Source organism: Apodemus sylvaticus, chromosome 2 (assembly GCF_947179515.1).
Source record: "Apodemus sylvaticus chromosome 2, mApoSyl1.1, whole genome shotgun sequence".
In the NCBI taxonomy this organism is placed as follows: Eukaryota; Metazoa; Chordata; class Mammalia; order Rodentia; family Muridae; genus Apodemus; species Apodemus sylvaticus.
In genome coordinates this window covers 124,097,062-124,118,924 of record NC_067473.1, presented here as the reverse complement: position 1 = coordinate 124,118,924, position 21,863 = coordinate 124,097,062, and the positions used below count along the sequence as shown (strand labels likewise).

At 40.1% G+C, this 21,863-nt stretch overlaps 1 long non-coding RNA gene across 7 annotated transcripts in view; it reads right to left on the bottom strand.

Annotated features, from left to right (window-relative positions):
- LOC127678969 (uncharacterized) overlaps window positions 1-21,863 on the bottom strand; it is a 345,799-nt gene that overhangs the window by 66,097 nt on the left and 257,839 nt on the right. For all 7 annotated transcript variants that reach the window (XR_007976658.1, XR_007976661.1, XR_007976656.1 and 4 more), the window contains one exon: window positions 13,397-13,491. This is a non-coding gene — a long non-coding RNA (uncharacterized LOC127678969). The remainder of the gene's footprint in view (window positions 1-13,396; window positions 13,492-21,863) is intronic.

Sequence of the window (21,863 nt, the reverse complement as noted above, 5' to 3'; positions counted from 1 at the left end):
GTGTAATTCCAGAGTTAGGGATGCATAGGGTAGAGATGGATCCTGAAGCTCACTGACCACCCAGATTAGTGCAATTGATGAACTGCAAGTTCAAGAAGAAACCTGTGTCAAAATCTAAGATGGAAAGAAACTGGAAAAAGAAATACCTGACATTGACCTCTGACCTCTTCATGTACACACACACACACACACACACACACACACACAGGTGCACACTTATACATAAGCACATGCTCATACTACACATACATACACAAAACCTCCATTTTCAATAATATGGCTCATATATTACTAGAGTCTAAAGTGTGATGCTTTGCCTCGTTGTTTTTGTTGTATGTTTGGGAAAATAATTTAATGGTTCTGAAGTTCAGTTTTCTCTTTAATTAAAAAAACATATGCAAGAGGCACATAGAACAATAAATAAAATAAAAAATGAAACTCCTCTCATTATACAAAAGCGCAAACCCTAAATATATAGAACAAAGAAAGGATACTGAAAGATAAAGAAAGAGCAAGTTACATATAAAGGCTCATCAGAATAACAACTGAGTTTTCAATAGAGACTAGAAAGCCAGAGAGCTTACATGGACGGTCTACAAGTTAACTAGGGGCCACAAATATCAGACTAGACTTCTCTATGCAAAACTACAGGTCATAAAAGAAAAAGGAAATCTTTCCAAGATAAAAACAGATTTGAGGAATTTATGACCATTAAGCCAAGTATACAGAGGTTACTAGAGAAATATTTCACTATGAAGAGGTTAATAGTTTCTAGCACCTACATGGTGGTCTACAAATGTGCATAACTCCATTTCCATGGTTCTGATGCCCTCTACTGAATTTCAAGGACACCAGGTAGGCACATCACACACACACACACACACACACACACACACAGACACACACAGTTCCATATAACAGTTCATCATCAAAAGCAGTGAGAACAGGAACTCACACAGGATAAGAACCTGGATGGAGGAACTGATGCAGAGGCCTGCGGAGGAGTGCTGCTTGCTAGGTTGTTCATCCTGACCTGCTCAGCCTACTTTGTCATAGAACCCAGGACCACCAGGGATGGCATCATCTTTAATGGGCTGAGTCTTCCTCCATCCATCACTGATAAAAATTCCTTAAAGGTTTGTCTACAAGTTGATTATATGGAGGTATTTTCTTAATCCAACTCCCCTCCTCCTAGATGACTTTAGCTTGAGTTAAGGTGGCATCAAGCTATCATACCAGTGCTTATTCAATTGTTTTCCTCCTTATTTTTTGAGATAATGTTTCACTAAAATTAGAGTCCCACTAGATTGGCTAGGCAGAAAGCTGCGGAGATCTATCTGCCTGTCTCCACCCCACTCACCCAAAACTGGTGTGGTATATATACATAAAATAAAAGTAAATACATATTTTTAAAAAGAAGTTCCACAATGAATTCATTATAAAATGAGATCTGAATCTCACCACAGCAAAATAACAAGAATTAATACACATTATTCAATAATAACTCTCCAATGTTAACTGTATCATTTTCCCCAATAAAGAATTACATACAAACTAACAGATTGATTAGAAAACAGAATCTATCTTTTTGTTGCCTCCAACAAACACATCTCACCATCAAAAACTTATACTGCCTCACAGTAAAAAAGAGAGAGAAAGGTAGTCCATTAATCTAAGAAACAAGCAGGAGTAGCTCTTCTAACATCCAACAAATAACAGCTAGTCCAAAGAGATATAGAGAGTCACTTCATGCTCAGTAAAGAGAAATCTCCCAACATTACGTTTCTATCCTAAACATATATGTTGCAAACACAAATGCACCCAGATTTATAAAAGAAATACTATTTATTATATCTGAGACCACAGGTTAAACACAACATATTGATAGTAGTGACCTCACTATTTTTTTTCTTACCAATGAAAAGGCCATATGGAAAAAAACTAAAGAGAGAAACTCTGGGGCTAAATTACACCATAAATCAAGTAGATCTAACAGATATCTACAGAAATTTCCACCCAAGCACTAAAGAATACAGGATATTCTCAGCAGGAGAGCCTGGAACTTTCTCTAAAATTAACCACATATTAGGATATAAAGCAAGTCTAAACAAATATAGGAAAATTGAAATCATATCCTGCATTCTGTCTGAACACAATGGCATAAAGCTAGTTATCAACAACAATAGCAACTACAAAGAGTACACAAACTCACGGAAACTAAGCAACATACTACCAAATGTTAACGGAGTAAAGAAAAAAATCAAGGAAGTTTAAAATTTTCTAGAATTGAGTGAGAAAATATAAATATACATATTATAATGATACATAATATCACATATTATGCAACAATATATAATGAATATATAAATAAAATAATGAAAAATACACATATTTACAGAATACATTAAAATGTATAAGATACATAAAAGTAATATATACAAATATATGTATCTATATATGTATAATATGGAAGAAAATTTCATTAAGTGAAAAACATATTATAAAAGCTTTTTGACAGTGAATAGAAAAACCTTAAGACAGCAAATGATAGAAAGACTTATGGATTTATAGAATATTGTAAAAATGATCATCTTACACAAAATGATCTGTAGATACAATGCAATTCTCATCAAAATTTCAATGCATATCTTCAGAGAAATTGAAAAACTTATCTTAAATGTCAAATGAAAACACAAAATACCAAGGATAGCAATAAGTAATTTCTCCGTGGGTGAAATGGGCCAATTCAAGCCACATTAGATAATATGAAATGCAGGTTTATTGGAAAGCTGCTCTCTGGTGAGTTCACTGACCTCAAGGATGGATGCTAAGAAAGTCACCATGGGGAGACAGGTGTGGGGAGACTAGCCCAAGGACTGAGGCCAGGGATGTAGCCATGGGAAGGGAAAGAGAGAAAGAGTGTGACAGAGACAAGAATAGAAAAAGAGAGGAGGGAGAGCAGGAAAGAGAGAGGAAAGCAGAATGGCTGGATTTTATATGGAAGGGCCTCTGAGAGAAGGGAAGCCAAGCCTGGAAAGTGCAGGGTTGGGGCAGGGTATGCCAGGCAGGGCCTGAGAGATGCTGGGAAACCCTGGAGGCCAGGTCTACTTTGATATGTAAAATACACAACTCAGCCCCTTGTCTCAGGGACTGAAACCAAACAGGTACCCAAAACACTCCTTAGCTAATAATTGCTGGAGGGATCATTACCTTAGATTTCAAATTGTAGTTCAGAGATAGAGTCAGCATGGTATTGGCGTAAAAACAGGCTCATTGATCAGTGGAATGTCATTGAGGACACGCATAGAAGGCCATGCTCCTAAAGCAACCCTATTTTTTGCAAATAAACAAAGAACACACAGTGTAGAAAAGACATAACCTGCAACAAACAGTACTGGTCAAACTGGAAAACTCCATGAAGGAGGAAGCCAGGTCTTTATCTCTCATCCTGTACCTCAGGACCTCAGGAAGCTGAACCATTATCAACTGCCATTCTTGGACATCACCTGGACCCAGGTCTTTCAAATAACAACTCAAAATGGACTGACCATGAGTAGCTGAGATCTGTGACATTATTAAGTGGGAGAAGTGGTTAAAACATGACACTTATTGGTGTATTAGTAGTCGTCTATAAATTACGTGGAACATTATCTGAAGTTCATTATATTTATAAGAAAACCCAAATATTTCCAGGCATATTATCTCCTTTGTTCTTCTCCTCTGTTTCTGTAGGGACAGGGTTGGCATTTTTGTATCATTGGCAGAGGGAGGAATTTAGAATCCAGGAAGATGAGGCTACTTAGGCCAAGTCACCTTGCACAATAAGGAGGAGTGGGTATGGCCCACAAGCTTGGCTCCAAAGCCCATGTTAATCTTGTGACCCATGGCACTTCCTTCCTTGTAAATGTATCCATGCACTAGAACTTTCAGCATGGGCTGATTTAGTTTTTATTAAATTAAGATCAGCATTCACATCCAAAGACAACTGAGGTGTTCTTTGTTATAGAAAATCCCATCTATGTTGGATTTTTTTATCCATATTTATCTATAAGATAATTAAAACAAATAGTCCACAAATCCTGGTGAGAGATCAGAAAAGCAAGTCTCACTGTTATTTTTGCTCTATAAGCACAGTGAGCTAGTGCTATAATTGGTAGCAAATGTTCTGTAGCCTGCGCTATTTCACCATGCTAACGGTAATGCAAAGGCCACTTTACCGCTAAAGTCTTTAAGATTCAGAACTACCATTGCCCCTATGCTATTACAATAGCTTAAAATTTCAGGTGCACTCCAAATGGTCATTTGAAAGCCAGTTGAAGCCTTGTGCTGTGTGTCTCTCAATTATCACTAATAGACCATCTGCACATCTTTGATTATCTTTCTACTTAAAGAGAGAGAGAGAGAGAGAGAGAGAGAGAGAGAGAGAGAGAGAGAACATGTTTATGGAAAATGCTGCATTTGGAGACAGTAGACGGAAAGTGCTTTGAAAGACCAGGCAGGCATCCAAACTGACCTCAGGCCAAAGTCTCTATGAAAGTTGATGGTCTGCAGCCCACTGGTACAGGACAGTGTGGGAGGACATGACAATGGGTGGGTGCCATGAGAGTTTCCATCCCTTTGGAGTACCTGCTACTGAGAAAGAAGACTCGAGGCAGGGGGATTAGTGAAAGGCAGAAACCTCATGCTTCTGCTCAAGGACTAGAGGCTCAGAACCCACAGTATATGTAAGATCAGCAAGGAAAGAAAGCATTTAAATGTGTAGATCAATACAATTATTTATTCAAAAACTAAGCAAAGAGAGTGTCAGAAAAGGGGGCAGGAGGAGAAAATGAGGAGGAGGAAGGAGAAGGAGGACAAGGAGAGAGGGAGTGAGGAAGGAGGAAGAAGAAAAAAGAAAAGGAGGAGGAAGAGGAAGAAGGAAGAGGAGGAAGAAGAGGATGGATAAGAAGAATGGATGGATGGAGTAAGGGAGGGAGGAGAAGAGGAGGCGGAGGAGAAGAAGAAAAAGAAGAGGAGGAGGAAGAGGAAAAGGAGGAGGAGGAAGAAGAAAAAAGGATGGATGGAAAAGAGAGGGAGGGAGACAGAAGAAGAGGAAGAAGAGGAAAAAGAGGAAGAAGAGGAGGAGAAGAAGAAAAAGAGGAGGAAGAGGAGAAGGAAGGATGGATGGAGGAAGGAAAGGAGGGAGGGAGAGAGGAGAAAGAGGAAGAAGAGGAGGAGGAGAAGGAGGAGGAGGAGAAGGAGGAGGAGGAAGAAGAAGAAGAAGAAGAAGAAGAAGAAGAAGAAGAAGAAGAAGAAGAAGAAGAAGAAGAAGAAGAAGAAGAAGAAGAAGAAGAAGAAGACTGCAATGCTTCCTTTTGAGTGGCTAGTCAAAATGATCCACTTGTAAGCACAGAATCTCAGCTGAACCCAGTGAAAGTGAAAACAAGAAGGGTCCCACTGGATTACGCACAGAAGGGGCTGTTAATAGCTCCAGATAGGGCAAGTACTGGGGCTTTAAAGTGTCTCTGGGCAGCTCACACCCTACCCCATTCCTAGAGAACTGGTATTTGCTCCTGTCTCTGTTATCCACACTTACTAATCCTGCCCTCCAGAGCCCAGGAAATGAGAGCATCTTTCAGTAACTTGAACAGAAGTCCCGTGCAAATAATCCCAGGGTTTGTCACCCAGGGTTTTCATATTCCCTCTCCCATCCTAAGTTAGAGTCAGCTCCATCCAGTCAAAGTAGATCTAGTGGGATTGCAGAACAATCTAGAGAACTGTCATTTTCAGGTAAGGTATGTAATCCAAGAGAAACCATATACTCTGCATGGGATTTTAACCATCCTTTTTTGAGACTTATATTTCAGAATAACTTCTAACCATCCTGTATTATTTTGTGATAAGATCTTAAGGTTTTATTTTGAAAGATATTTTGAAGCAGGGAAGAGTCTAATACCTTCAGAGTCCTACATTTTAATGCCTACAGCTGCCTTCTAAGTAGATGGCTGGCAGCTCATGACATCAACAGTGGCTACTCTGGCTACATCTGGTGTTGCCATATATAACTACTCTTAAAGCAAAAATAGCTCCAGGCAGTCCCAATTTATGCTCACCTGTGCAGATGAGGAAACAGTCCTTTGCCAACTTTGCCATGCTGTGCTGCAAGTCCCTCACATACCTCCTATGAGACACGCACGTGGGTCTACTAATCTGTGAGACCAAGGAAGCAGAGGACTATATGCATCTGCATAGCCAGTTAGGTGCTGTCAATCAAAGGAGTCTGTGAGTATGATTGACTTCTCTTTCCATGCTCCTGTAGTTCTCAATATGAATGTATCTTCTGACACTGATTTCATTGTGCCTGGAATTATTAGGTGGTCAAATGTGTCTTTCCCCTTCCAGGGGTCATTATAACTGGCACCAGGACCTGTGAATTACTCCTTCCTAAGGAGCATAGAGCAGGTGTGCAATAGCCATAGAGAACATAGACAGAGAACTAAGATTGATTCCGACCCCTGATTAACAGTTCCATGGAGAACAGGTACCTCTGCCATGATATCAGCCCAAAGGTGGGGCTCTTTCTTCTCTGCTCTTGCATCTGACCTTGCTAGATACTATATAATCAACACTCTTTGACGCTCACAGATAATGCATTCTTAAAGCTGATCTATCACAGCCTTTCCTGTGGCACAAAGCGATATTTTGTAGCTGTATCATGGGATTCCTGGCTCCAGGCACTGACAGTACACAGAGTGTTTGCCTTGCCAGGGTTGAGACTATACATCAGTATAGAAGACCAAGCCCAGATCCTTCCAACAAGAAAAGGTCATATTAAGGATGTGTTTTGTTTCCTGAAGCTATTGCCTTCTGAAACTAGGACTAGAGAGTCTTTGAAGAGATGGTTGACATGTGGTTTTTAAGGACTGGTTTCAATTTGTGAGATGGCTCAAGATCTTGGGAAGAAATGTCAAAGAACCGGATAAGCCCTCCTGGCCTGGTCTTCCAGAAACACTTGAGGGAATTTCCTTCTGGAGGTTGCTCAGCCATGCATGGAACAGCGTAAGTTGCTCAGCAAGTATGATTTGCTGGTTTGGGAAGATGCTTCCTTAGAACAAAAGAGAATCAAAAATAATATATTAAATTTCCACTTCTATTAAAGAAGCAGATCATGGTGATGGCCACTTGTCATCCACCCCAGTTCTGCCAAGGTGAACCCCTTGGCATCCCTATCTAGCCAGTCTAGATACTAAAAGACCCTGTCTAAAAAAGAATGTGGATGCACCTAAGGAATGACATCTGAGGTTGGCCTCTACATGTACATGCACCTGCACACATATGCACATGCACCACACACACACACACACACACACACACACACACACAGAGAGAGAGAGAGAGAGAGAGTTCTGATGGTAGCCTTTCTTGTCTAACCTTTCTAATCACACCCTGCCTCTTATGCTAATTCCTACCTCTCTTGTGTTCCTGAACTACTCCAGTCGTGTTCTCATCATGTGGTATTTGCACACCCAGTTCCTGCTCCCAAGGTGCCATTTCTCCTGTGCCATCCTGTCAAAGTAGAGTCGGCTAATATTTTCCTTCCTCTAAGGTGTCATTCTGGATCACTCAGCCTGACCTCTTTCTCCCCCAGTTCCTCTCTCGTCATTATCCTTTCTATAGTCTTTGTGATGCTTACAACGGATGTACAGTTGTTTTTCTATATAAGGCTGATACGATCTGATTTTAGTAGAAGTAGCTTCATTAAGAAAGGGTCTTAATAGTCTTTATGCCTACATCTATCTTCCTTTCTAAGTAACATCCTGTGGTCATCATCTCCTGCCCATTGCTGAGGAAAAATGACTTCACTGTTTTACTGACAAAGTTAGAACCTGACAACATTTGGAATTTTGAAGCTCTTGGTGTGGCAGCACCCTACACATTATGATTTTCCAAGGCTATTTCTGCTGAGCCTGAAATTTATGTGCTTGGTATTTGGTGGCATTTCTGGGAATTCCTTTTGGAGTTTTACCAGCTATAGAAAAATGTTGTCTCTGTGTGTCAAGCTAAATCAGAGCTTTTTAGAATTCATTGAAGGGCTCGAATGCATTGGGCATTCTGTTTTCCAATTTCTGTTTCTCAAATACTACTTCTACTAGGCTTTCCTGTGATTCCTGCCTGAAATAGAAAAAGAGAGTGGGGTAAGCATGCCTCCTACATTGTTATGTCACAGGCCTGCCAATCAGCTTTGCCTGAACTACACTCAGCAAGCACCCTGTCACCATCATCACTGAGGTCATGTCCTCTCTCTGTCTTGTGCTAGGTAAGTTGGAAAGACTATACAAAGAGTTTGTTCCTTTCCCCAGAAGAAGGAATTTCATTTACTGTGGCTGTTGAGCATTTTAAGTAACCAACTCCTCAATCCTTAAGACATCTGTGAAGCACATTCTTCAAAGCTGTCCAGAGTACTGGTCGTCCAAAAATTTAAATTAGCTCCTTAATGTAAGTTGAGTTGGTTTCTATTTCCAGCCTAGTTTCCCGTCTCCCCTGCTAATACTTAGACATCCACCTTCTAAATAAAACTGTTTGCATTGAATCCTTATCTCCAGATCTGCTTTTGGTGAAGTCTAATCTAAGACAGCCCTCTACAGCTAAATATGCAAAATAAACTTAGATAGATGGGCTGAGCCCATCCCCCCCAGACCCTCTCTTCTTCCACCTTTGGCTTCTCAAATGGGCTAATATGCATTGTAAAATTCCAAGGCAGGGCTTGGGGCAGCATTTCCTTTAACCGTGGAATCTGAAGGGATATTACCCTTCCTAAAGGAAGTATGTGTAATTGGTGTGCCTCAGAACAAGACAATTTAGCAATCACTAATCCCAGCCAAGGAAATTCAGAAGTACAGAAGTACGTGTCTGGAATCCTAGAACTCCAGAGGCTGTGGCAAGAGGATCTTAAATTCAAGGCCAGCTTGGACTAATCATGAGATATTATTAAAATAAAATAATGATAACAACAATAAAAATAATAATAAAACAAACCATTTATTCCATTCCTGCACCCTTTATTTGGTGCCGGCCCTCTGAGCTTGAAGTTTCATGGTGTTGCAATTGGAATGTAGAAGCAGTCTACATGTTCTCTTGTCTTACCCAAGTGGGCTTGGGTAGGCTAAAGCTTTTGGTCCAGAAGTGGCTTAAGAGGGCAGAATCTTAAGAGTCCAGTTCTTTTCCAAACAAATCTCACAGCGTAGCTGAGAAGCTGCTCGCATCCTTTGTTCTTTATCTTTGCAGATTTTAACGCCACAGGATTAGAAATTAGCTGACAGCAGCTGGCCCGTGGCTGGTTAAAATATTAAGAATGGTGTGGTGCTCCCCAGTCAACCCTTTACACTACTGATTGTGAGATGGAAAGCTCCTGGGCCTCATGGAGTCTCAGTCAGCAAAATAAACTTAGATAGAGGCAACATAGACGTGAGCTGCAAAAGCCATCAATCTCCACTCTGAGAAGCAATAAAGTGTGTTTCCTTGTGAGAGGAAGGTCAGGAGCACTAGCCAGGAAACAGGGCTGTTTCACAGAGACCTGGAAGGCCAGGAGGGGTGACTGCCTGTAGGCAGCCCCAAGCCTGAGTGTAGGAAGAAGGAAGACTTTAGGGGACCAGGTTTAAAAGTCAGGAGAAGGGAAGGATGCATCAGTGAGGATGGGCTTGGGCTAGGTCAAAGGTCAAGGTCCTGTACTTGCTTTGCCAACTCAGCTCCCAGATTGATCCTGTTCTATAAATGGGAAGGAGTAGGAACAACAGCTGCATGGGGTTTGTAAGGATTACTCAGAATTAACATCTGTAAAGCACTTCACAATGTCTTGATATGAAGCAGGTTCTCGGTCAACTTTGGCACTTTAATTTTGCTCAGAAACCAGTTCACTTTCTTGAGGGGAAAACCAAGCTGGGTCTTTTTGGTGCTGTGAACAGTACTGATGCAAGTTCCAGGTTGATTTTACTGACTGTCTCTCATACGGATTCTATGAATTTCTAAGTGGTCTCTGTATATAATGATTTTGAAAATATCTAGAAATTAATCATGCAAGAAAAATGGTTATAGTATTTTTTAGTAAAAAAGGGGATTCTATAGGCTTATATTTATGATGATTCTATTTTTTGAAATAGGTAGGGTTTTTAATGAAACAAAGTGGCAAATATGTTATTGCTATATAACAAAATTCTAGGTGACTTAATGTCATATTTATAACTATTCCCCACAAAGGTAAAAAACCTGCTAAAGTTCTAGGTGTTCTTCCTGGCCCAACACTTAGCAGTTACTCATTTCCCTGGTTCTGGAAAAGAAAACCATGTGTGTACATAGGACTCACGCCCTACCAGGAATTGACTTAAAAGACTATGAATCAAACTCGACAAAGAGTCCAGCCAGTGTTGACGCTCCCTTCTAAAAGGAAGGGGTACTTCCTGCTTTTAAGTGAACTCAATATGAAGTATAGGCGTGGTCCACTTCCGGTCCTGGCAAGCTCACTGCTCAGAGTGTGTGTATGCGTGCATGAGAGCAGCCACGCACAGCCACAGTGCATGTATGTGCGTGTGCGCACACACAGACAAACACACACACACACACACACACACACACACACAGCAGCAGCAGCAGCAGCAATAGCAGCAGTTACACGAGCTTCATTTCTTCACTCAGACTCAAAGGCTTAAGGCATTTTTCTGTATACATTAGAATCAGAACTGGACTTGGGTAACACCTTAGAATTATCAGGGAAATCATTTATGTACACTGGGTTTTGACACAGAAAGAAGGCATTTTCACTAAGGCTCTTATTTGCCTGTTGCAAGACGGTGGTGCCATGGACATAGGACTGGCTGTGGGGGGTTCACCAAAAGCATGGCCCAGGCTTCATGAAGAACCAAATTATTGCTTTTCAGGATTTGACTGTTTCTCTTCAAACATCCTCCCCCTCCCCTCCTCCTTCCCCGTGTGTGTATGTGGACATGCACCACAAACTATGAAGGGAGATGGTAGAACTTCAGATGTGGCTCCTTACCTTCCGCCTTGTTTGAGACAGACTGTCATTACCATCATCTAGGCTGGCCTAGCTGGTCCACAGGCTTCTGCGGATTCTCCCGTTTCAGCCTCCCAACCCGCCATAAGCATTCTGGGATTGCAGTCATGTGTTGGTGTGTCAGCTTTATATGCAGTCTAGGGACATGAATCAGTATCTCATGGTTGCATGGCAAGTGCAGTATCCTCTAAGCAGCATCAGGACTCCCCACCTGTTCTCTCTTTGATGCTGTTTGTTTGTTTGTTTTGTTCTGATTATTTTTCTATACAGATACTTCCTCAGATCACAATGTGTCCCAAACTGATAAATCCCATGAGCTGGAAAGTGTTTGTTGAAGCAACTGCAGTGGCCTAGAGTCCCAGTGCTGATGCTACATGGGGGGGCTTCCATGTGGATTAGGCTCCAGCCAGAAAGAAGAAAGAAAAAAAGAAAAAACCAAACCAAACAAAACAAACCTGCCTCTTGCCAGAGTCAGTCGTCTCTCTTCTCAGAAAACTGAGGCTTCCCCAGCCTTTGCTTCCCAATCAGCACTTTTTGTAGCATCCTAGAGTATCTCAGGGGACGATCATTTATTACACGTCTACAATGTTTCATATACTGCACAGGCATGTTCAGAGAGAAGAAATTAGCCACTTCTGTAGCAGGCAGACTCTTGGCAAACATTTCCGAGGTAAATCAGGATTTATTTGAAGCTCAAGACAAGAGGATGTGGGCTCCAGATGGTACTTGTGTGAGTATAAACTTTTAAGTAAAACAGGGCTGACTGACCTCAGAGTGTAAGGAGCACGTTTTTGCAAATTGTTAGACCATCCGTCACTCAAGGACATTTGGATGCCTTCTATAGGAAATTGGAGGAGGTTATGTGAAGGTCTTATTTCTGAAAGAATATGCTAATGAGGCATCTCACTGATTTCAGAGGGCGGACCCTAAGGTTGTATAAGGTGTGCCGAAATCCTTAGAACCTCACAATTCCCTGCAACGGCCACAATCAATCACTGCATTAAAACAATAAATAAATAGAAGAACATTTCCATGTGTTGGTGTAGAAGCATATTTACAACAGACTGTGCAGTGCTCTGGCTCAGCCCGGAATGCTGATCTTCCCAGACTTGCTGGTATTCTATTTGGAAGAGGCAGTCTTGAGAGAGAGAGGAAGGAGCTGGAAGGTGCAGGCTGAGGCCTTTAACATCAGCAATCACGTCTCTTAGGCCCAGTTTTTACTCAAAAGAATCATCTTTTCTGTGCTTCTCTTGAAATACCACCTTCTCCATTTCTTTCCAAGTGATTCTTTTTCCCTGTTCAATATTGTCTCAGGCAAATCTCATTCACATAGGCGGGAGAGTCATTTGACTCTCTAGATGACCATCCATCCCATTGTGATCACGTGACCACAGTCTTTCACTAGGCTGTGAGTGCTCTGGTAGTGTTACTCATTTCAGTACTGTCACACTGGATAGTGCCTGAAGCAACTGCAGTGGGAACTGAATTGGAAACTGAAGGAGATTTGTCTAAGACACTAATGTCATTGTCATTCATTTGTGAGCATGTGTGTATGAGTGTATATACATATGTGTCATGTTTTCAAAGAAGAACAATGAGGTATAGTTAATGATTTCCTGAGAATGTTTTGAAATAAAATTCAAACATTACCTGGCATAGTTCTTAAAACTCAATATTGGGAAGTGGTATGGTAATATTCATATAAATGTACTATGAAATTACAAGTATATTTTATGAATCTTTTTCTTTAATTTTTTCTATTTGTTCATTAATATTCATATTTTCTGTGTATTCATTATTATGAGCAGGGATACATACATGTGTCCATGAATGTGGCAGTCAGGGGACTAACTTTTCTTCTGCAGGAAAGATTGCTTGGTTTCAAGGCTCTTTTACCCACTGCATCATCTTGCCATCCTCTTACATGCATTTTTATGAACAACCATTGTAGTGGTTCAAGATGTAGTTTCATGAGTCAGAATAGTTGTGTTGGGCCCTGTGACCTTGTACATATAATTTGAACTGCCCCAGAGTTTCAGCATCATCACTGTAAATTAGGAATATCTTTATCTCATGGAATTTATTATTTTGGCTAAATCACTGTAAGCAAACTGCTTAGCTTTGCACCTGGCACAAAGTTAGTTCCCAATGAATATTACCTATTTCTATTATCAAGCAACAATCTTTGTTTCATTTGGGTTTTAAATGAAAATACATAGTTTTGTTCAACTTAACAAAACTTCTCACTGCTGCTCATTGTGTTAATGTCTTAGGGTTTTATCTCTCTGAGCAGGCACCATGACCAAGGCAACTCTTATAAGGCACAACATTTAACTGGGAGTGACTTACAGGTTCAGAGGTTCAGTCCATTATCATCAAGGAGGGAGCCTGGCAGCATCCTGGCAGACATAGCTCTGAAGGAGCTGAGACTTCTACATCTTCATCTAAAGGTAGACAGAAACAAGAAAAAAACTAGCTTCTAGGCAGAAAGGATGAGGGTCTCCAAGCCCACCCCATAGTGATATAATAAGGCCACACCTACTCCAACAAGACCACACTTCCTAATAGTTCCACTCCCTGGTCTAAGCATATTCTAATAACCTCAGTTATATAGTTTGCTATGCACAGGATACATAACTTAAGATGATACATGGTCTTCTCACTGAAGTCTCAAAATATATTGTGAAAATCAAAACAGAGGCAAGTAATTAAAATATGGTATCCATTTGCTATTTGTAGGGCCATAAACAAGGTGTTGCAACAGACATGTCGAACAATATCTTGTTAATTGTGTTGAGACTGATTGCTTTGGCATGCTGTTGAGAAGACAGCTGTGATTTTTTTCATAATTTCTGCTGGATATAAAAATCAGGAAACTTAAAGGGTCTAGTACCATGCACAGATCTATTAAGAAAGGCAAGACAGGAAAGACATCCAAGAAGAATGAGCATTTCCACCCTACACTAGTTCATATTCTTGGGGTGAATCAAAAAATGGTAAAGAGACAAAGTAAGGCACAATGAAGTTCATTGGAGCAGTGATTCTTGAATTGGACAACTCCAGATCAGAAGTGGCTCAGAAGTTCCTAGAAGGTAATGTCAAGTTAATCTTCTGCTGGACACAGAAGTAAAACAAAGAATCTTTGGTTACAGTTATATTGCCGTTGTAATTGGTCTACCTCATTGGGAAGTCCCTACTTAATATAATTTTGAGTTTGTCACTTCTCATTGGTTGAGTCTAAGTTTTGTTTCTGTTTTTCTTATAAGCGTTTGTAAGAAATAGATCAAGTGAAGTTTTACTTATTGTTGAGCAAGTAAGCAAGGTTGTTGCCAGGAGTGTAACTCCACAGCAGAGCTCATGCTTAGAAGGTTCAAAGCTCTAGGATCAATCCAACAAAAACAACAATAGAGCCAACAACAAAGTTAAGCAAGTTTGAACCTAACATGCTTTGTGTACTTAAACAGTCTTCAGGCCTTGTTTACATTTGAATTTACTTCAACAGGGATCATATTGAAAGCTGTCCTAGGTTTGTTTGATTGTTTGTTTCCTTGGTTGAGCCTGCTGGTAGAGCTAGGTAGGCTCAGCTATGTCATCCATACACATGTTGAACTCATGGGGCTCAAGAAAATTCTCCTGCACCAGGCTTCTGATTAACTGGAGATACAGGAGTGTATTATCACACTCATCTATGGGTTTAAATTGGTCCTAGCTACCTTTGCTTTGTACAAGTTACTAAGTATTTCTGAACCTCATTGGTCACCAAGGTAACACAGGAATGATTATTGTATGGATTACATGCAAATACTTGGCAATGGCCTTGGCTCTCAAGAGGTGCTTAACAAATGATATCTATCATTGCTATGGTGATCTAGGACTTCCTAAACCACTTTGGAATCATGATGTTGCCACTTTATTTTCTGCTTACTTGAATCACAGATTTAACCCTATTTGAAATTCAGAAAAAGGCCTCACTTTTTATCTCATCAAAGCCACAACTCCCTCTTTTGTCATGGTCCTCAGTTGCCTCCCAGAAATTGAAGACACTATTGCTGAAGACACCACACACATTGGAAGGAGAACTTGGAGATGGAACTGACCTGGGGTTACTCCACTGAGGATTAACACACATAGTAGCAGAAGGAGCTACTACTGCCAAGGGAGAAAAGTCTTACTCATCTGTGACTTCCACAAAACCTAAATACCAGAATGACATGATTCTCCCTCAAGTTGTAATAGTGCTACTTATATCCCTGGGTAGTATCTTCTAATGATTGCTCAGTAGGATGGAATCCCTGACTAGCACTATAAATCTAGCCACTACCCTTGGCTGGTGAAGACATGAACCCTGGAGGAGAACCACTGCTACCACTTTCTAAGAAACTATAACTTACAATTCTATTCTAAATATTTATACCCACAGGGTATAAGTACAGTGCAGCATCAAAGAAATGTAGCAGACAGAAATCATTACATAAAGATACAACTGGTCAAAATACAGAAGAACTGACCATAGTAAGAGGGTAACGATTATTTCATTAAGGTTATAAGAGTTATGAAAAGCCAAACTTCATATATCTAACACTGGATTGTTACTAACAAGCATTCCTCTTAAAGATAATAGGTAAGAGAACCATGGATTTGCCATACATATCAATCAGTTAGAAATAATTCATTTTCCATATCAAGCAGATAGCCCTGTGTTACATAACTAAACAAATAGCTCCCAACTTAGAATGATCTGAGTAACTCTTTTTTGAGCTTTATGATGGTGTCAAAGCTTCACATGCTCAGTAAAAACCTCACTTTGATGTACTCGTTTTGATCACTTACAGGACTTTAATCCTTTTCTTTGATTCTGGACAGTGAGTCACTTCTCTCAGGCAGCCACATGACACAACTGAGATTTTGGATGTTGTGTTTGGTGTTTTTGTGTCCCATAATTTCTGAAAGATGCCCACCTGCACGTAAGTGAACTATTATTAAGTAGGTTTTTGTGTTAAGTGATATGGGCAGGTGGGTAATATCCGGGACACAACTTATTTAAGACACAGTAGACTAATCATTGATCTTCAGTAATTTAAAAATAGCAAATAAATTTTCCCAGTATAGAATGTGCAGCTTCTGTTGGGCTTGCTGAAGGGAGTAAGCTTTTTGGAAATCAAGAGTATTTGTCTGTCACATATAGACCCTGAGCCCTTACCTCATACTTTATTCTAGCAAGGTTTGAGAAGATTAAATCTTAGATACTTGGATACAGTTCTTTAACATACTTTTATTGTCTTCTAAAAGTTAAATTTGACAGCTGTAGAGATAGCTCAGCCTGTGAAGTGCTTGTCACTCCGAGTCCAATCTCTGCCCAGGTGTGGTGACACATGGTACTTGTAATCCGGGCACTAAGGAAGCAAAGCACGCAGATTCTTCACAAGTAGCTTATCTTACTCACTGAACTCTAAGTCAATGAGACATCCTATCTCAACAAAATGGACTGTAACTCTAGAGGAGCACTCGAGGTTGTCCTCTGCCCTCTAGCCCTCTACATGTATAGGTATATACATACATACCTACAGCCCCTACACAAACACTACACACACACACACACACACACACACACATACACACACACACACACACACCACAAATTATCATGAAGTCAGGGTTACATTAAATTCAAAGACTCAAAATTCAGTGCCTCTGATTCCAAAGCCCATGCTCCATGCCTGTATACTCCATACAGTGCATGTATAGTTTTAACATTTCTCAAACCCGAAAATTTCTTGAAGTTTGTTGTTTTAAGGGCTTAACAATGTGTTTGCGCAGATTCACTACATCCGGTACATCCAGATTTTCATAACTGAAATTTGATTGTCTCAGAGCATACCTAAGATGACTTTTATATTCCTAACATGTGATTATCTAGCAAAATGCGGACACACAGTCACTTGTAAGTCATGACTATAAAAATGAACAATCAGCTGACCAAAGTCATTCAGGGAAGCACATCTTACTAGGCAAATGTCCATGTTACCAGTGCCAGTAAATCTTACATTGAGATGGGTTTTTTTTAGCCATTAAATTATTGCATGACTGTTTGGAGGAATTTACTCCACTCTTATCAGGACATTATCAGCTCTATGTTTGTGAGGATACTGTTTCCTAAATCATGACTGGCACTATAATTTAGAAGTGTATATCATTTCCTTTTTGGTAAAGTGGACAATAGGAACTTAATTATGAAATTAGTTTACCCACTGGGATTAGACATACTTCTCTGTAATACACTCTTCATTGCTTAATTTAAAAGCTTTTGTCTGTCATAAAAGGAAACTTGGGACATTGTGTGATCATTAGAACTTCTATACAAAAACTGACTTCAGATGCCTTGTTGTTTATAAAACAAAAAATAAGCTGAAAATAGATTTATCTATACAATTCATCTATCCATCCATGCTCCACCTACACCATTCCTGGGTGTATACCCCAACACAAATATGATATATCCATTCATCCATGTTCATTGCTGACCTATTTGAAATAAGCAGAAATTGGAAACAGACTAGTTTTTCATTAACTGATGAATGGATAATGAAAAGGTAGTACATTTACACAATAGAATATTATTCAACTGTTATGAAAAATAAAATTATGAAATTTTCATGTATGGATGGAGCTAGAAACAATCATCCCTAGTGAAGTAATGCAGACTCAGAGAGACGAATGCTGCTTCTTTTCATATGTGGATGCTAGTTTTATGCTTTTACTGTTTCATTTAGAATATTCATAGTATTTAGCTAATAAAGGATCAGGAGAGCGGAGGGATCTCACAAGGATGAGGAAATAGAATCTAGTGTTATAAAGAGAGAAGAAAGAAATTAGAATGGGAGAATGAAATAGGGTGGGGAGGGCAGGGACATAGGAAAAAACGACTATTGTAGAAATTCCCTAAAGCCCATACATATACAAAAGGAGTTTAAATAGAATTACCAATGAGAAGACAATGCCCCAACTAAATACTATATGCTACCAAGTAAAATCCTTAGTTCCAGGAATGGCTTACATCTCTTTAACTTGTTGACCAATGGGATTCCAAAGACGCCCTGCCAGCAAGTGTCACAGGCTGTTGCCAGAGCTATTGGTTACCTTCCCACACTTGACAGTAGGATCTTACTGCTAAAGACACCACATGCTTATGGCAGAGAACATGGAGAAATATAATTGGCACTCACCTGGAAAGTTCACTCTTCCTGGTTCATAGTGCTGGAAGGCATTGTGAATGCTACCAAAGGAGAAAAGTAATCACTAGACCACCCAGCTATGAACCCTGTGAACTAAAATAACAACCTTCCTGCAAGATAGGGCAATAGCAGCCGGGAGGTGGTGGTGCACGCCTGTAATCCCAGCACTTTGGGAGGCAGAGGCAGGCAGATTTCTGAGTTCGAGGCCAGCCTGGTCTACAGAGTGAGTTCCAGGACAGCCAGGGCTATACAGAGAAACCCTGTCTCAAAAAAAAAAAAAAAAGAAAAGAAAAAAAGGATAGGGCAATAGCATAGCAGCATTCATGTAGGAGAGTAAGGTTCATTCCATGAGATAGGAGCCAGTGTTAACAGTGACAATGATGTCAATAGATAGATAGGTCAGAATCCCTAGGGAAAAATCTACTAGTATATGAACATAGCAATAAAAGGGCTCCTAATGACATACTGCTATTCCTCTAAATCAGTGTATCAATCAACCCCCATCAGAGAAGCTTCTTGCAGTAAACAGTAATTAACACAGAAACTCGACGTTGGTCAATGTGCAGAGAATAAGAGACCTTGGAAGGCTCAGTCCTAAATGGGATATCAATGTGATACCCCTCTATTCAAGGCTCAGGCAGGAAAATCGTGATTCTGAGGTGGTGGACTGCCAGGAGAGGGAAAATCAGTTTTTTTCAATGGAGTGATATAATATCAACGACAGTCCAGATCAAAGCTCAGGAGAGGTAGACCAGGGGAGAGGAGACTCACGACTCAAAATGGACTCCATGGTTTTTTTTTTCTATTCAGAGAGAGAGAGAGAGAGAGAGAGAGAGAGAGAGAGAGAGAGAGAGAGAGAACACATGATGTTAAATAAGCAGACAAGTATAAGAGATTTGTGGAGGAGAGTTGGGGAGAGGAATGAATATGATAAAAATTATTTGCATGAAATTCTCAAAGAATAAGTTAGAACATTAAAATAAATAAGTAAATTTTAAAAAGATTTAAGGTTTTTTCTTTTTACCTTTATTGTTATTACTCGTGTGTGTGTGTGTGTGTGTGTGTGTATGTGTGTGTGTGTGTGTGTCTATATGTATGATGTGTGGATGTTAGAGTAGATGCAAATGTGTCATGACACATGTGTGAAAGTTATGGGTCAACTCTCAAGAGTCAGTTCTCTTTTTCTACTCTGTGGGCTTTGGGGACAGAACGTGGCCATGACATTTCATGGCAAATGCTTTTACTGACTGAGCTTCCTCATTGGTCCTTAAAATGTGTTCATTTATGAATTCAATAATGTGTCTCTGTATAGAGCTCACTGTGTCTATTTAGTTCTTTCTTTCAATGTAATTGGAAAACATAGAGACAATGTAGTCCATTGTACCTAAAATATTCCAATAACAAAATAATACTTTGATATACCCAATTTACACATATGCTATATTTAATTGTATATGTATATATACACACATATACATATTTATAAAACAATGTCTTAGAATGAGGAAAGGTGTGTGAATTCCTAAGGCCTCTGCTGCCCATGTTTGCCACCCAGAATGAATAAAAAGGAGACAGACTAGAGGGTCCCTATGGGCTTGACAGCTGATGGAAGAGATCTCGCTCTTCAAAGCCATGAGCTGGCTTACAATGTTTGCAGACCTAGTAGGTGACCTCCCACACCTATGGAGTGTCTATTCATTAGCATAACCCAAAGCCCTGAGGATAAAAATCTGAGACTGCTCTAGAAGTTGTCAGGCCCCAATTCTCTAACTTTTTTTTTCCCTTTAGGAACCAGTCTTCAGCTTGTTGGAGAAAAAACTGTTTTAGGTATCTGCCTCCCCACCCCACCATGTGAATTGAGTGTTAAAAATAATAACCTTGGCTCATATTATTTACCAGCTTATAATGTTCCTAAGACTGTACTGGGTGTTCTTTCATTCATAGTGTCAGGAAGTCCTGGTATGTAGGCATTAATAATTTCCTTTTCTAGTATTGGAAGAAAAGCTCAGAGCAATGAAGAAACACATTCATTTATAATCAACTATATAGCAATAGGGTCTAATCTGAGTATGATAGTATGGCTCTAACAAGCTGCCTCACTGTGACCTCAACAGTGGACTGGTTTCTCAGCTATTTCAGTACCTCTGGGAACCCCAGACAGCCTTGCAGAAACAGGATAGATGTCTGCTAGTTACGGCCTGCCAGAACTAAGTACCTGAGAACTGTACCCGTGTCATATGCCACAGTGTACTTTGAGTCAGGCATGCTGCTTTAGATTGGTGAGGGGATCTGCTTCTGCCCATCTTTGGGTAAATAGTCTCATTCTATCACTAAGAAAGTCTCTTCTGATGAGGACAAAGGCTGGGTCCTGTTAAGTCACAATTCAGATGCATGGAGACTTCACCCCAACGAACAGGTGCAGTGCCTGTGCACTCTGAGCTTCTGCTAAGCCTGCAAGGCGTTGAGAGTCTGGAAACAATCTCTTTACTTCAAGCTTTGTGGAGTTCAAGGCACAAAACCTGCCACTCAACCAACATTCATTGATTTAGATAGATGCTAATTTTCATCTCCACCTGCCTCTACCTCCCTGCCATAGCAAATATAAAAGTATATCCACTTAAGTCAAGTCACTAGGAAGTGAAACAGTAAATGTAGTTCAGAATCTGTGAAGGAAGGAGGCATCACCAGTAAGTGTGTCTAAGGAGGAAAGGGGAGGGGTGCAGCAGGGCCTGAACACATCAGGAGCCAAGGAACTGAAGTGTGGGAACAGCCTCCAGACATGAGAGGCCTCCAAGGCTTCCCCAAGGACTTGCATGAGAACTATTGAACCTTGTGATTTTCAAACTGTAGGTTATGATCTTGGAGTCAGGAAATCATTTCCATGAATCATGACCAGAAATATGTTTTAGCATAAAGCTTAACCAAGTAGAATGTAAAATAAGATACATATTACTGTTTCACACCATAAAGTTTATCTCTTTTTGAAGCTGTAATCCAAAAGTTGAAAATACATGACTCTGTTTTCCAATTCCTGGGAGGTTGCTACTCCCCAGTCTAAATTCACCACACCCTCCTAATAATGATCCTTTCTGTTGCTGGTAACAGGAACTACAGCTCAATATTCTCATCACAAAATGAGATGAGAATACCTTTCACCTTCCTCCTGTCTCCTCTACAGAGAATGAACAATTGCAGAATATTTTGTTAATGAAGATAAGAGCTAATACACACATCCCCTTAATTCTAGGCAATTATAGACACAATTCCCAATTAATCTTCCCCCCCCCCATTGTCTTCTAAACTGATAGTTATTATCCCTCTAAGGCAATCGGCTCCCCTCCACATCCTTGTGAAGAATACGGGTCAGCCTTGATGTCATTATTGGTAGTCACTTTCTGGGAAGTTGGTTAGAATGATATTTGAACCCTCTCTTCTTTTTGTGTCCATGTGTGCAGTGTGTACGGTGTGTGATGTGCATCTAGGTATATGCATGTGTGAAGTAAGCATGTGACTATATGGTATGTGTGATATGGTGTGGAATGGTGCATGTGTAAGTGTTTTGCATGTATCTGTATGTGCATGTG